Source organism: Acinonyx jubatus, chromosome D4 (assembly GCF_027475565.1).
Source record: "Acinonyx jubatus isolate Ajub_Pintada_27869175 chromosome D4, VMU_Ajub_asm_v1.0, whole genome shotgun sequence".
NCBI lineage: Eukaryota > Metazoa > Chordata > Mammalia > Carnivora > Felidae > Acinonyx > Acinonyx jubatus.
The window spans coordinates 33,918,832-33,932,798 of record NC_069391.1 but is presented as its reverse complement, the minus strand read 5'-3'; the positions used below and the strand labels follow the sequence as shown (position 1 = coordinate 33,932,798).

The 13,967-nt window shown below is 49.9% G+C and overlaps 1 protein-coding gene across 1 annotated transcript in view; it reads left to right on the top strand.

The window, feature by feature from the left end:
* The first annotated feature begins 1,416 nt into the window (after positions 1-1,416).
* TMOD1 (tropomodulin 1) overlaps positions 1,417-13,967 on the top strand; it is an 86,583-nt gene continuing 74,032 nt past the window's right edge. Inside the window, exon 1 of the mRNA XM_027039498.2 lies at positions 1,417-1,569. The gene's annotated coding sequence lies outside the window, so the exon portion shown is untranslated. The remainder of the gene's footprint in view (positions 1,570-13,967) is intronic.

The following is a 13,967-nucleotide window of genomic DNA, read 5'->3' as shown; positions in this document are numbered from 1 at the left end:
GAAAATGTTTCAACTTTCGTTAATTTCAATTATTGAAGATGTTTGCACTTGTGCTGGAGGATGCCAGTAAAGAATGTTCACAGCAGCACTATTGGCAATAGCTAAAACCTAGAGACAGATGTCCATTAATAATAAAATGGATTAAAAAAAAAAAACTGTGCTGTATTCATGCAATGGAAACCTCTAAGGTAATAAAAGTAAACAAACTACAGCCACGTGAAACCACGCAGGTTAATCTCACAGGGTGGAATTGAGCAAATGAAGACAAAGTGTGGAGGAAAGCAGGCAAGGAAGTGATTACCGTAAGAGTAATCTTAAACTTCCTTAAGCGATCATTTTAGGAGGAAGCTGGAACCCAGGACCCAGAGGGTTGGCTTCTGGGCTGCTGCTGGCAATGTTGTTTCTTGCAACAAGTGTTCAATGTGATAAAAATTTTTGACCCTGCACACTTAGGATGTATGTACTTTTCTTAAATGTTTGATTCCGCAAAAGGGCTTAAAATAAAAATAATCTGAAATATTAAATCATTGCTTCATTTAAAAATGCATGGCACATATTCCTTGAAAAGAGCATTCTCTTATAGCTGTGAGAGTTTTGTAATGTAGAAATATATTTTCATGGAAAACAAGAGTCACAAAAACAAAAACGAATGTTTCTCATTAGTAATCTATACACCAGGAGTAAAAAGAGTTATATTAGGGTCTACCCCACCAGAAACTTTCCCATAACAATTGCACACGGTACCTTCTGTCCACACAAATTCTTTTTTACGAACCATTTTAAAAATTAAAACAAAGTTTCTATTTGGGTTTAAGTGGTTTGTTCTGAAAAACGTACTAGCCTTTTAAGAAAGTGGGACTTTTTTTTTTTTTGTATTTTAAATCGGTATTTTGGACACTCCATTCCAAGTACAGAGAGAATGCATTCGATTCTTTTAGAACTATTTGTTCACAAAATGATCGTTATTAAAGCTGCGGCTCCTGCCACACCTGACTGGGCTGCCGGTGAGATGGGACAGGTGGTTGCTGTAGTCAAAAGAGGTAAAGGTGCAACAGCTGGCTGGCAGGCTTTGCTCCATCCAAAGACCTGCCGGTTCTTACATCTCAGACGCCACAGGAATGAAAATCCACCCACTTAGTTCCAGATAACTCCACTGCTGCTTAAACTCCTTACAGTACAGCTGGGGAAATAGAGACTCAGACTCACGATTATCCACAACCCCCTGTCCAAGGAAGGATCCCAGCTTCCCGGCGGCCCGGCCCCTTTGCCCCGCGCTGCCCCCAGCGGGCGTCGCTCCCTGGCCGGGAACGGCGCGCGGAGGCCCGGCGCCCCCGAGCGGAGGGAGAGGGCGGCGGGCGGGGCGGGGCGCGGTGACAGCGCTGAGCCGGGCCCGCCCCTGACTCCCACCCCCGGAGCCCACAGCGCCCGCCCGCCCGCGGCCGCCCGGGAGCTCGTCCAGCCCCGCGCTCCGCTCGCTCGCCCGCCCGCCGCCCGCGCCCGTCCGCCGGCCGCCTGCGCTCGCCCCGTCGTCGCCCGCGCCCGCGCCCGCCCCGGCGGCTCCACGGCCCGGTAAGCCCCCCACCCGGCCCGGGGTACCCCTCGCGCTCGCGGGGCTCCCTGCCCCCGCGCCGGGGCCCCAGCCATATCTGGGCAAAATATTCAGCTGTCGCCGCCGCCGCCAAGAGGGACTGAGCGTGGCTCCCTCTATAAATAGCCGCCGCCTCGGGTTGCCTCCGGGGCTGGGGAGCCGGGGGTCTCGGGGTCCGGAGCCCCGCGCTCACGTCCGCACCGCTAGGCTCCCCCGGCCCCAGCCAGAGCGCCCTCCTCTCAGGCCCTCGGCGCCGTGTCTGTAAACGACAGAAGGACCCTTGCGCGCTCGCAGAGAGGCGCGGGGGCCGGGGTCCTGAAGGAGCGGCCGCCCCCGCCACCCACCAGCCGCTCGACTCCCGCGCGGCGGCGGGGCTCTGCGCCCGCGGAACTCTGCTGGGGACAGGTGTCCGCCTGAGCCCGGCACCGAGGCGTGGCCCTCCTCCGGCTGCCGAAAGTTTGGGGGTGGGAGTGGGACGTATGTGGTTGGTGGACGGGGAACCGGGGTTCGGGCTGCGCCTGTTTGAGGCAGGAAAAGTTTCCCAAACTGCGCGAGAGGACGCGGTTTAAAGCACCATGATACATACACGCATTTCGGGCCAAGGTAGAGCGGGCAAGCGCCTGGAGGCAGAGGCCGCCTCCCTGTCGCCAAGTCACACGATGGCCTTGGCGAGCCCCTGCCCTTCCCTGGGCCTCAGTTTCCCCATTTGTAGGGGCGGGGTTTGGTTCGGGAGCTGAAGCTAGGAGTCTTGGCGGTGAGAGCAGCAGGGCGCGCTCTTGACCGCTGGCGCTCCCCCACACCTGTTCATCGGCTCTGGCCTGGGACGCTGGGGCCAGAGCCTTGCACATCCGGAGGCATTGTGGAAAGAAACCGGACACTGTGGCAGTCCCTCTGACTCAGGCCTATACTGGGACCTATTAGGGTCCTCGGAATAGCCTGGGCCCTATACCTCCAGGAAGAGCGTCCCACGGTACTTACGGGCACCTCTGCTGGGGAGCAGCCATCACCCTCGCAAAGCATCACGTGACTCAAACAGCTTTAGACCCAAAGAACTGGGCAGGTCCAGAGGCTCCAGTCCAGCTGCTCCCTGGTCTCAGTTTCCCCACCTACCTATACAGTGCCTATGAGACGAATTGGAACCATGCCAAGCATCACACCCTCCCAGACCCCCAGCCGCTTCCTGATATACCTTACGGACCCTGCCCTTGGTCTCTGCCTTAACCCTCTCAGACTCTTAGAGATGACCTAGCCCAAGCTTTTCTCTATCCAGATCACAGAACCAGACCCTAACTCAGGTTCTGGGCTCTCAGAGGGAGCATCCCCCAAATCTTCATCTTTCTCCCTGTGATGGCATTTATTTTAACAAGGGCCGCAGAACCCCCTGCTCAAGGTCACATGCTGCTGGACACACCAGGAGGCCTGCAGTCTCCACTAACCTTTCTCCTCTCTTTCCGGCCCCTTCTTGCTGCTCAGGCCGGTCTTGGGGACCTCTGAGCACCCCACCAATGCCCCCCTGTTCTTTGATCTGCTGTCCAGGACTTTCCCTTGCTCAGGTGATAGCGCCCTCATTCTGAAATTTCATTTTTATGTCTACTTTCTATGATATATTTTCTCTAAACTCACCTCAGAGCCTCACTGATAAAGAAGTAAGGGGAAATGAAGACAAATAGAGTCTCATCAACTTGAGCCATAAAACAGGCAGAGTGAAAGCGAGCAATGTTGTCGTTTGGTGTATTTACTCCCTTTAATGAGCCAAACTTGCAAACACATTTTCGACCGTCTTGGCCCCTGAGTTGCTCCCAGACTAAGTGGAAAGGCAGTGTCCTCTAAAAATAGCCTCCACCCCACCTTATCAGAGCCTCACACCTTCTCCCTCATCCAGGGTACAGCTGCCTCCTGCTCCTGCCGCTCAGCAAAAAATGCAAAAATGGGGAGTAGGTGGTGTCAGCTCTGAGTAACAGGAGGTGGACTGACCTGGAGGTTAGGACCCCTGGCTCCAACCCCAGCTCTGTGACCCATTTAGAGTGACCTTGGACTATGAGCGGGTGGGCGAGGTGATCCCCAGTAGACCTGGAGTCAAGAGAGCTCAGAGGTTCCCTTGGAAGCCTTGCTAGCATGAGAAAAGTGGAGTGCCCGGGATGAAACTCAGGGGAACCCACCCCATGAAGAGGAGGGAAGGTGCAGGAGAAAGTGGTTTCCCAGGAGAGATGTCAGTTGCTGCAGAGAGACAGAGGGGGCTGGGGACTGGGAAGGGGCTACCAGGATTGGCAGGTGGTCCCGGGTGACTTTGGCCAGGGCATTGCAGACAGTTCAAAAATGGGAATCTGCCACTGCTTTACCGGGGCCAGTGACCCAGCCTGTCTGTCTGAGCCTTAGTTTCCTCCTCTGCCCAATGGGGATGATAATAGCACCTATTTCATATGGGTTGCTGTGGGGATTAAGTGGAGAGGATGCTGGGAAAGCCCTCACCAGTGCTTGGTACCTGCAATGATATTTCTAGGTTAGTGAGTGGAAGAGGCAGAGGCTAATGGGAGCTCAAAACGTGGGGACTGGGCCTGCCATTCCTGAGAGCTTGGCTGAGAAAGGAGGGGAGAGGAAAGGTAGTGGGAGCTGGAGACAGGCATGGGCAGTAGGTGGATGCTTCTGGAATGAGGTTGGTAAGAAGAGGTGGAGAAGGACCCAGAAGAAGGGAAGAGGGTGAAAAGAGAATCTGAGGGGTGTGCTTATGGCAGGACCAGGTCCTGCCTTAATCACCTGCTGAGCGTCAAGGGCTCTAGAATCGCATTCCTCTAGAATCAGGCTGAGCAAAGAAGTGAAGTTAATAAAATGAAGCCAGTCCTGGCTCAGACCCGTGTCCCCTTGGCAGACTTCATCTGCGAAGGAGGGTGTTGATGGGCCACGAAGGGTAGTTTGACTCTGCCCAGGAGCCTTGTGACCTTGGCTTGCTTATTTCTGAAATGACATCATCTATCGATGACTCCTGCTGAGTCCAGGAGTCATAATGGCCTTTTCCAGTCAATGTTTTGATTTTTTAGTCTTACTAATAGACCAGCCAGACTGCCAACATTTCTAAAGAGGCCAGTTCACTTTTCACATAAAGCCAGAACACCAAATAGATCAATTATTTGGCTACTCAGAGCCATTATCAGTTTAAAGCCACAGTCCTGTTTCTGTGGGGAAACATGAATCAGAGAGCATAATTCTGGGGCCCTTTCCTCTCTCTTGTTTTGTTTTATAAAATCCTCCTTTGGTTAATTGTGGAAGGACCAGACTCTCTTTGCTCTTAATGATAGCGAGAGAATGAGCTCATTGGAGTCAACCTAGGACACGTCTGGGAGGTTTTCTTCAATGTTAGGAGGTGCTGCGTCCTTTCCTGATCTGAAAAACTAAACAAACTCAAGCATTTCTTCTGTGTCTCTTTTCTTGCATCCTTTTGTTTTTCTCTCAGAGGAAAACCGATCTGTGAAAGGCTGAAGTTACTGTGCATGGGGAGGAAAAGGGGTAAGGCCAGCCCAGCCCATGCACCCATGTATTCCCACCTCAAGCCATCTTCTCAGGGTCCCCAGCCTGAGCCACCACTCACCCTGGGGCTTCTAGGGCAGTGACTCCAGGGCCATTCCTGGAGGTGATTCTGGTGGGTGATGAGTTGCAGCGACAGGGGTGTTCGCCCTCCATGCCCCCGGAACTGAGGGAAGCAGCAAATGTCTCTTGGCATCACTCAGCCTCCTTAATGAACTCATGTTTTCCCATCCCTTAAATGGCGGTGCCACTCTCAACCCTACTCTCTTTCCACCCCACACCGTCCTATGATCCCATTTATTCCCATGGTCCAGGTACCCCCTACAGACTCACAGTTCCCACATTCATGTGTCACGCTGGGACTGCTCTCCTCAGTTCCAGGCATCTGTCACTCCTGCCAATTGGACAAAGCCAATAGGGCATCCCAAAGGCACGTCACACCCAACAGGCCTGATGCGGGCTCGTCACCCTGTCCTCCTCCGGTGTCCCCCATCTTGGTTAACAGTAACACTATCCACCCAGACACCGAGCCAGAGATCTCCTTTCTCTTTACCACCCCATTTGTTTTGTCAAGTCCTGTCAATCCTGCCTTCCTAAATATTCCTCCCATTCGTTTCTGTCTCCATGAATGGAGTTGACAAGTACTCCAATCATGACCCCAATCGAGTATTTGCCATCTCTCCCCTGAGCTATTGTCAGAGCCTTGTAAAAGTCTTTCCACATCAAGCCTTTTCTTCTATGCTGCTGTTAGTAGATCTTTAGGAAATGTAGCTCTGACTGTGTTATCCCTCTCCCTTCAGGGACTCCTCATTTCCTACCAGATTCCTTAGCAATGAACCCAGGACCATCAAAGGTCTAGCCCCAAGCTACTTCTCCAAAACCATCTCTTGGCACTCTTGCAAATTCTCCTTACCTTCTGGTCATGGTGCAAGCATCGTGCCTTCGTGACTGTCTGTCTTTGGCCCTGCTGTTCATTCTGCCTGGAACGCTGTTCTCTCCCTTCCAAAGTTGGCAAACTTGTAATCATCCTTTAAAGCAAAGCTCTTCATTGCCTTATCTGCGTTCCCTCAGCCCCTAAATGGACCTCAGAGCACCAGCCATAGTGTGTCCTAAATGTAATCACCTGCTCACATTCTCATCTCTGACTGGACTGACAGCTTCTTGAAGATGGTTTATGGCTCCTTTGTTTCTCCTTTACCAGTGTTCCAGAGCTCAGAGCTCAGAACTTGGCATAGTGTAGGTATTTCGTGTGATGATAAATGACTGACCATTGAATGGATGAATGAGGAAACAGGTATGCCAATGAAAGCCCAGTGATGGCCATGACAATCACAAACCATCAACCAGCATCTACAACATGTTTTCCCACAGAACCATCAGCTCCGTGGCGGCAGAAACCACACCTGTTCTGCTCCCCCTCTCACTCTGCAGCCCCTGTCAGCCCCATCGCAATAAATAGAATGAACCCATGATCTTGTTTGAAACTCAGGAATCCTGTAAGGGAGGAAGGGCAGGTATTATTAACCCCCTTTTGTTGATAGAACAGTGAACCCAAGTAGCAATTGTTCCAGGTCATCCGACTGGGGTGCGTCTTCCAGAAAAACCCAAGTGCTTTCCAGGGTTTGGGAAGCTTGAGAAGTGAAAGTCCTTGCACTCTATCCTAGGGCCTCTCTAGCATTTGAATCATTTGGGATCTTATTAAAATGCAGACTCTGGCTCAGTAAGCCTGGGAGGGGTTCTGAGATACGGAATTTCTTATTAGCTCCTTGTTTCTAATAAGCTCTAATCATTTTATTAAGCAATAGGCTTAATTCCTAATAAGCTCTAATGAACACCTAATAGTGTGAAGCTTGTCCTGTACACACAGACCACCACACTTTGAGCACCAAGGTGAGGGCTAGTTACCTTGGCCATTGCATTAAGACATTGTTTTTATTAAGATCTACAAATGAATTCATTTAGGCCCTGACTCGAAATACAGGGCTCTTTCTGGGTTTTGGTTTTTGTTTGTTTTTTAATGGAGCCCGCACAGGACACACAGATGGAGCCTGATGGGACAGTTGGTAGGGGCACAGGACATGGTGGAGCACGTGGTGGGAGGGGGGAACAGGACAGGCAGGTGGCAGGGACTCTGGTGCTGGGGCATGTGGCCGCACTGTTGCTGGTGAGATAGGCCCCCAGCCTTGGCCTGCTGCTGGAAGGGTCGGGCTGAGCAGCGGTGGGTTATTTCCATCTTCTGCTACCTTCCCTCCTTCTCCTTTGCATTCTAGAGAAATGTAGGCCCAGGCAGGGCTTTTAAGTCCCTACTGCCCAGCTCTCGGCCAGCCTGGAACCTCTTCTCAGACTCCTGTGTCCCCTTGCCTTTTCAGGGCGCACTGCTTACAGGTGTGGTATCTGTGAGCACAGGGTGAGTGCTCCAGGTGCTGCAGTGGGGACCCAGATGCCACCCTGAAAACCACTCAGAAGAAGGGTGCCTGGGTGGCTCAGTTGGTTAAGTGTCCAACTTTGGTGTAGGTCATGACGTCTCGGTTTGTGAGTTCGAGCCCCAAGTCAGGCTCTGTGCTGAGAGCTCAGAGCCTGGAGCCTGCTTCCGATTCTGTGTCTCCCTCTCTCTCTGCCCCTCCCTCATTCGCACTCTGTCTCTCTTTCTCAAAAATAAATAAACATTAAAAAATTTAAAAAAAAAACTACTCAGAAGATAAGGGTGAGGGGAGCCCTGAAGAAGGACTCCTTCCTTGCAAACCCAGGAAGATTTAAAAAGTCAGATTGGATGACAACATCGTATGCATTTGTTTATGGTTTTCTACTGCATTCCATTTACACCATTAAAAGGGTTGAGATGGCTTAAAATAAACCTGCACAGGCAACATAACTGGTAAGAACAGAAGTTTTAAAAAGACAGGGCAGGCTTGAAAATCAGGATCGTGAAACGCTGAGAATCTGATGGGACCCAAGGGCCTTGTTCCAGCAGAACGAATGCACTCGTGCCCTGTAGTTTGCCTGTCACCTCAGCGAGCCGCTGGGTTCCCTTGAAGGCCACTTGGAAGCCCAGGTTAAGAATGCCCAACACAGAATAAGGAGAGGAAATTCAGCCAGCATCTTGGCTGAGATGGCAACTGTTTGTGAACACCCAAGTCAGCTCTGGGATGAATCACGACAGCCAAGGGGGAAGGGAGACGAGATGAACTGGGGGACGGTTGGTGTCTGATGAAAAGAACGCCAGCCTTTCAGGAGAGAGAATGGGGTCTTCTGAGAGTGTATGTCTTCTCAGAGTGTATGTCACATTGGAATACTCAGTGGAAGGCAGTTTAGCATAGTGCTTACGAACATGGAGTCTGGGGGCACCTGGGTAGCTGAGTCTGTTAAGCATCCAACTCTTGATTTCAGCTCAGGTCATGATCTCACAGTTCATGAGTTCAAGCCCTGCATCAGGCTCTGTGTTGACAATGCAGAGCCTGCTTAGGATGCTTTCCCTCCCTCTCTCTGCCTCTCTCTCGCTCTCTGTTTCTCAAAGTAAATACATAAACTTAAAAAAAACCACATAGACTCTGGAGACCCCCTCCCTAGGCTCAAATCAAAGCTCTGCCTGTTACTGGCTATGTAAATTCGGGTAATTTTAAATGCTCTGTACCTCAGTTTCTCTTTTTGTAAAGGGAGTTGTTGTGGGGACTAAATTAGTTATTATATGTGAACATTTAAGACAGTACCTGGGATATTGTTAGCATTACACAAGTGTGAGCTATTATGGGAAAGCAGCATGGAGTAGTGATGATGAATATAGTCCAATTGAATCTTGTCTGGATTCAAATCCGGGCTCTACTACTTACTAGCTCTGTGCCCTTGGTCACTGTATTAAGTTACATAGTGTCCCCTCAAAATCACATCCACCTGGAACCTCAGAATGTGACCTTATATGGAAATAGGGTCCTTGCAGATGTATTTAGTTAAGATGAGGCCTTACTGGGTTAGGGTGGGCGCTAAATCCAATGACTGGTGTCTTCATAAGATGAGGAGTGGACATACACAGGGAAGGAGGGTCTGTGATGGCAGAGTCAGTGATGTAGGTACATGCCTAGGAATGCCAAGGGATATTGGCATCACCAGAAGCTAGGAGAGAGGCATGGGACAACAGATTCTCCTTCCAAGCCTCCAAAAGGAACCAGCCCTGCTGACACTTGATTCCCAATTTTTGACATCCTGAGTTGCAACAGAGTAAATTTATGCTGTTTTAAGCCATCCAGTTTGTGGTCATTTGTATGGCAGCCCTGGGAAATTAATACAGCCAGATTACTGCAGTTTCATTTCTTCATCTGTAAAACAGGGATTAAAAAGTACCTGCTTCACAGTTATTAAGACTGCACGACATGATCTATATAAAGAGCTTATCACCGCACCCGTTATGCAGTATGTACAGAATAGCACTTGCTATTATAAGGTACAGTGACGTAGCGGGCAGTAATAGCCCCGAGGGTGGGTTAACAGCATTCCACTGTTTGTCTGCATTAGAACTTGTGTAGCCGATGCCCCATGGATGAACTTTCATGTGGTTCCCAGTGTTTTGCTAATACAGATAATAATCAGATGGTTTGTACATGTATCTTTGTACAAGTCAGGGAGTCAACGAGTGGGATGAGTTCCTAGAAGTGGACTTGCTGAGTCAAAGGGCATGTGCAGTTGGGTAGATAGGGCTTAACTTGCCTTGAAGGAGGGTAAACCAATGTGTGCTTCTGTTGTATGCGACAGTGCCCGTCTCCCCCACGTCTTGTGAACACTGGGAATTCTCAGGCCTTTGCATCTTTGTTGGTGTGATAGATGAGAACTGATGGCTCGCTTCTCAATTTACCTTTACATGATTATGAGTGAGCTTTTTAGCCATTCATATTTTTATGTGAATTGCCTGTTCCTTTCCTCATTCTGCATTTTCACTGGACTGGTTTTGTGTTTGTTTCTGGTTTGGTTTAGTGTTTTGGTAAGACTCTGCTAAATAAATTATCCCTTCGTTCAATGTGCAGCAAATAATTCCCCCATTTGCCTTTTGGCGTTGTTCATGCTAATTTTCATATTGGTTTTTCAGTAAATACAAAGATGAGCTTCATAAGCTTACGTTAACACCTGCTGTGAGGCAAGGTGACAAGCTGTGTTTGTAAAATGGAGAATGAGGAGAGGAGTGAAGTCCACAGGCTTCTAATTTTTATTCTACCAGTGCTTTTGCTTTCTGGCTGTCAAAGCCAGTAATAATGCTAGGCATTCACTCATTTACTTAACAAACCTGCCGTCAGCACCTGAGAGGTGCAGGCTTCCTGTTGGATGGTGGGGGAGAGACAGGCTTGCCCTCAAGTAGCTTCCAGTCTTGGGGGCAGAGGGTGCAGTAAGACGATGTTCCTGGTGGCCTCTCCCATTTGTATGAAGGTATTTGTCTTGCCTGATCCTTTCCAACCGGGAGAAAGATGACCTGGAAGAGGCTGGGCCCGGTGAGAACTCACGGTGGCTCAAACCAGGGGCATTGCAGCGAGGTGGGGAGAAGGATCCACCGAGCAGACTATGACATGGTCTGTAAGCCGACTGTGGTCGGGAGATGGTGTCAGAGCCCTTTCCTGGAACCCTGTTGCTTACAGTGATTTGTGAGGTGACTCAGACACTGATGACCTCAAGAGACGCAAAATGAAATGCACCCTGGTGCATGCACACACATGCACGTGGCCTTTCTAGTTCAAACCATTGGCCAATTTTGACTGACATGTAGACCTTTGAAGCCCACTGTGTCCTGGGACAGGGCTCGTAGCAACTGCAGAAAGAGGCAAAGTCAAACACTGTGTTTAGTTTCCCTGCTTTTTCAGCAGGTGCTTTCCTGTATGACTAAGAGGATGAGATCAGCTGGGGAAAATAAAAGCAAACAGGCCAAAAAAACAAGTCTTTTAAAGATAGCTGGTCTCTGAGTCCCCATCCTCCCCACCCAATGGCCCCGAGCATCTTTCATAATAGAATCAAGCCTTAAATCTCATCTTTCAACTCCCCCAACCACCACCATCAATCGGGATCTCAGCCGTCTCTGGAAGGCCTCATCTGGGACCGTGTCATCCCTGCTCACGTGCCTGTTGTAACCCTCCCCACCAGCTCCAGAATCAGCCCAGAGTATCTTTGTGCATTTTTTTACTGTTAGAAAGTTCCTTACGCAGACTGTAAATCCACGTCCTGGTCATCTCGGTAATCTGTGTCTTCTGCCTGCTGGGGACCCACAGACCACATCTGTTGCTCCTTCCCTGTCAGTGCCCTGCAGGTTTGAAGAGTATGACCCGTGTCAGGGTCCTTCAACTGTTCCTCACATGGTCCCCCTGCTCCCCTTCTCTGGACTTACCGCCACTCGTGAGAGAAGGTCCAGTTCACAAAAGAGGTCACTCACATGGCCAATAAACGCATGAAATGTACTCAGCATCATTAGCGATCAGGGAAGTGCACAATGAGGTACGACTACCACCCACCACCGTGGCTAAAATGAAAAGTACTGACCATAGCAAGAGATGACGAGTTTGCAGAGCAACTGGAACTCTCATACATCAATTGTGGAAATGTAAAATTGTGCAATCACTTTGGGAGAAACAGTTTGACAATGTCTACTGAAACTAAATGTACTCTTACTCCGTGAGCTAGCAATTCTACGCCAGGGATGTACCCAAGAGAAATAAGAGATTGTTTCTACTGAAGACATTTGTAGCCCTATTTATAGTTACCAAATACTAGAAATAATTTAAATGTTCATTAGCAGTAGAGTAGATAAATAAATTATATAGTTTATTTAACGGAATACTGTCTCCATCAGTGGAAAAGAATGAACTGCTGCTAAAACACAACACAGATGAATCTCACAGATGAAATGTTGAGTGAAAGAAGCCAGACACTGCCACCCGGGGTGGCTCAGTTGGTTAAGCGTCAGGCTCTTGGTTTCAGCTCAGGTCTTGATCTCACGGTTTGTGAGATCGAGCCCTGCATTGGGCTCTGTGCTGACAGTGTGGAGCCTGCTAGGGATTCTCTCTCTCCCTCTCTCTTTGCCCCTCCCCTGCTCTCTGTCTCTCAAAAAATAAATAGACCAAAAAAAAAAAAAAAAAATGAAGAAGAAGAAGACAGACACAAGAACATACTCACTGTGGGTTTTCATTTACATGATGTTCAAAAGCAGTTAAAGCTAATCTGTGGTTGTAAAAGTCACAGTAGTAGTTACCTTTGAGGGAGATGGATGGGAGGAAATATAAGAGCATTCTCGTGTGCTGGAAATGTCCTGTGTCTTCATCTGAGTGGTGTTTACACAGGTGTAGACGTGGAAAATTCAGGGAGCTATACTCTCAAGACTTATACACTTGACTGTATATAAAACCAATGCCTTAAGAAAAAAAGAAAAAAGTACCCCCCCCCCAAGTGGAAGAGTGGGGGCCCAGAGCTGAGTTCCCACAGGAGGCCAAGCAAAACCACCATTGCCTTGCTTTGGTCACTGTCCTTTGATTAATGCAACTGAGATCCCACCATGATTTGGGAGGCCCCACACTGTTGACTTACCCTGGGTCAACAGTCATTTGAGAACCACCAAGTCTTTCTCGTGGCTGCTCAGCTATGTCCACCGACCTAGTGCTTATGGGGTTGGCTTGCTGGGCCCCAGGCATTGTGGGACTGGGAAGAGGGGAAGGAAACCAGGAATCTGAACTGCATCATCCTTTATCTCATTTCCTCTGTGTAGCACCCCTTGTGAGGTGAATGTTGTACCTTCACTTTAAAAACAAATCCGTGAATCTCAGAGCAAGGCAGGGGTTTTAGTCTGCATGACCTGTAGTCCAAGCTTTGCCTTTCACCAGACTGACCAGAGAGGAGGCCTCATCTGTAAAGCGGGGCTCATGGCCTAGCTTGTAGCCCCTGGTGGTGGAGGAAGAGACCATGTGTGTGACACCACCCCAGGAATTTCTGTGTGAGTGTTATCGTCCCAACTTAATGATAATTTTCTTGAGGGCCAGGAAATAACAATTTCTGTCTGTGCCACAAAGGGGCACCATGTCCTGACCATACTAGGTTCTCAGTAAATAAGTGAATTGGGTTGTAGAAACTCAGCTCCAGAGAGGTATAGCAGCTTGCCTAAGGTCACACTGCAAGTCCTCAACCAATAGGACTTGTAACCAGATCCCCTGACTCCCATCCAGATGCTCCTTCTGCCATTGTACAGTGGCCCCAGCTTCCTGTGGACCTCAGGGGCTGGAGATTCTCATGGGTTGGAAGCTACTAAGGAGGAAGGAAAGGCCCGGCCCAGGGAAGACAAGGCCAAGTCTGGCCCTGGGGCCTTAAGGGTGTGTGTCCTGGGAAGCGGGCTGGGAACAGGTTGTAGGCTATGCAGTTACTCTCTTGAAATTCTTAAATTTATCTTTGGATTTGGATTTTTACGTGAAGTCCCATGGCCAACAGAGCATACACCAGGGCTTGGAGCCTTGGCCCACACGAGGTCCCACCTCCTGCTGCCTCTCTGCTTCCTGGGGACAGGTTCTTAGACTCCAGCTGCCTCACCTCCTGGTGCCCCCAGATCCCGCCAGCCTCCCCCTACTCCCCCTGCCCAGCTACCACTGGGGATCTCTAGTGCCTTCAGCTGGCAATTCTGCAGGACAAGGCTCTTGTCCACCCTGGGTCCAGGCACCTAGTGTCCCAACACAGAGGTCGGATGCCCTCAGATAGCCCATTTCTGTGTGTTGGGGCAGCGGCCCAACTGTGGGAAGGGGAGATGCCTGGCTCAACTGTCTGGCCCCTCATCAGGGCAGGGTGTGTGTGTCCTGCTTCGGGCGGGGGAGGGAATTGGCAGCTAGTGGACTTGGTGTGCCCACTTTTTGTGTCA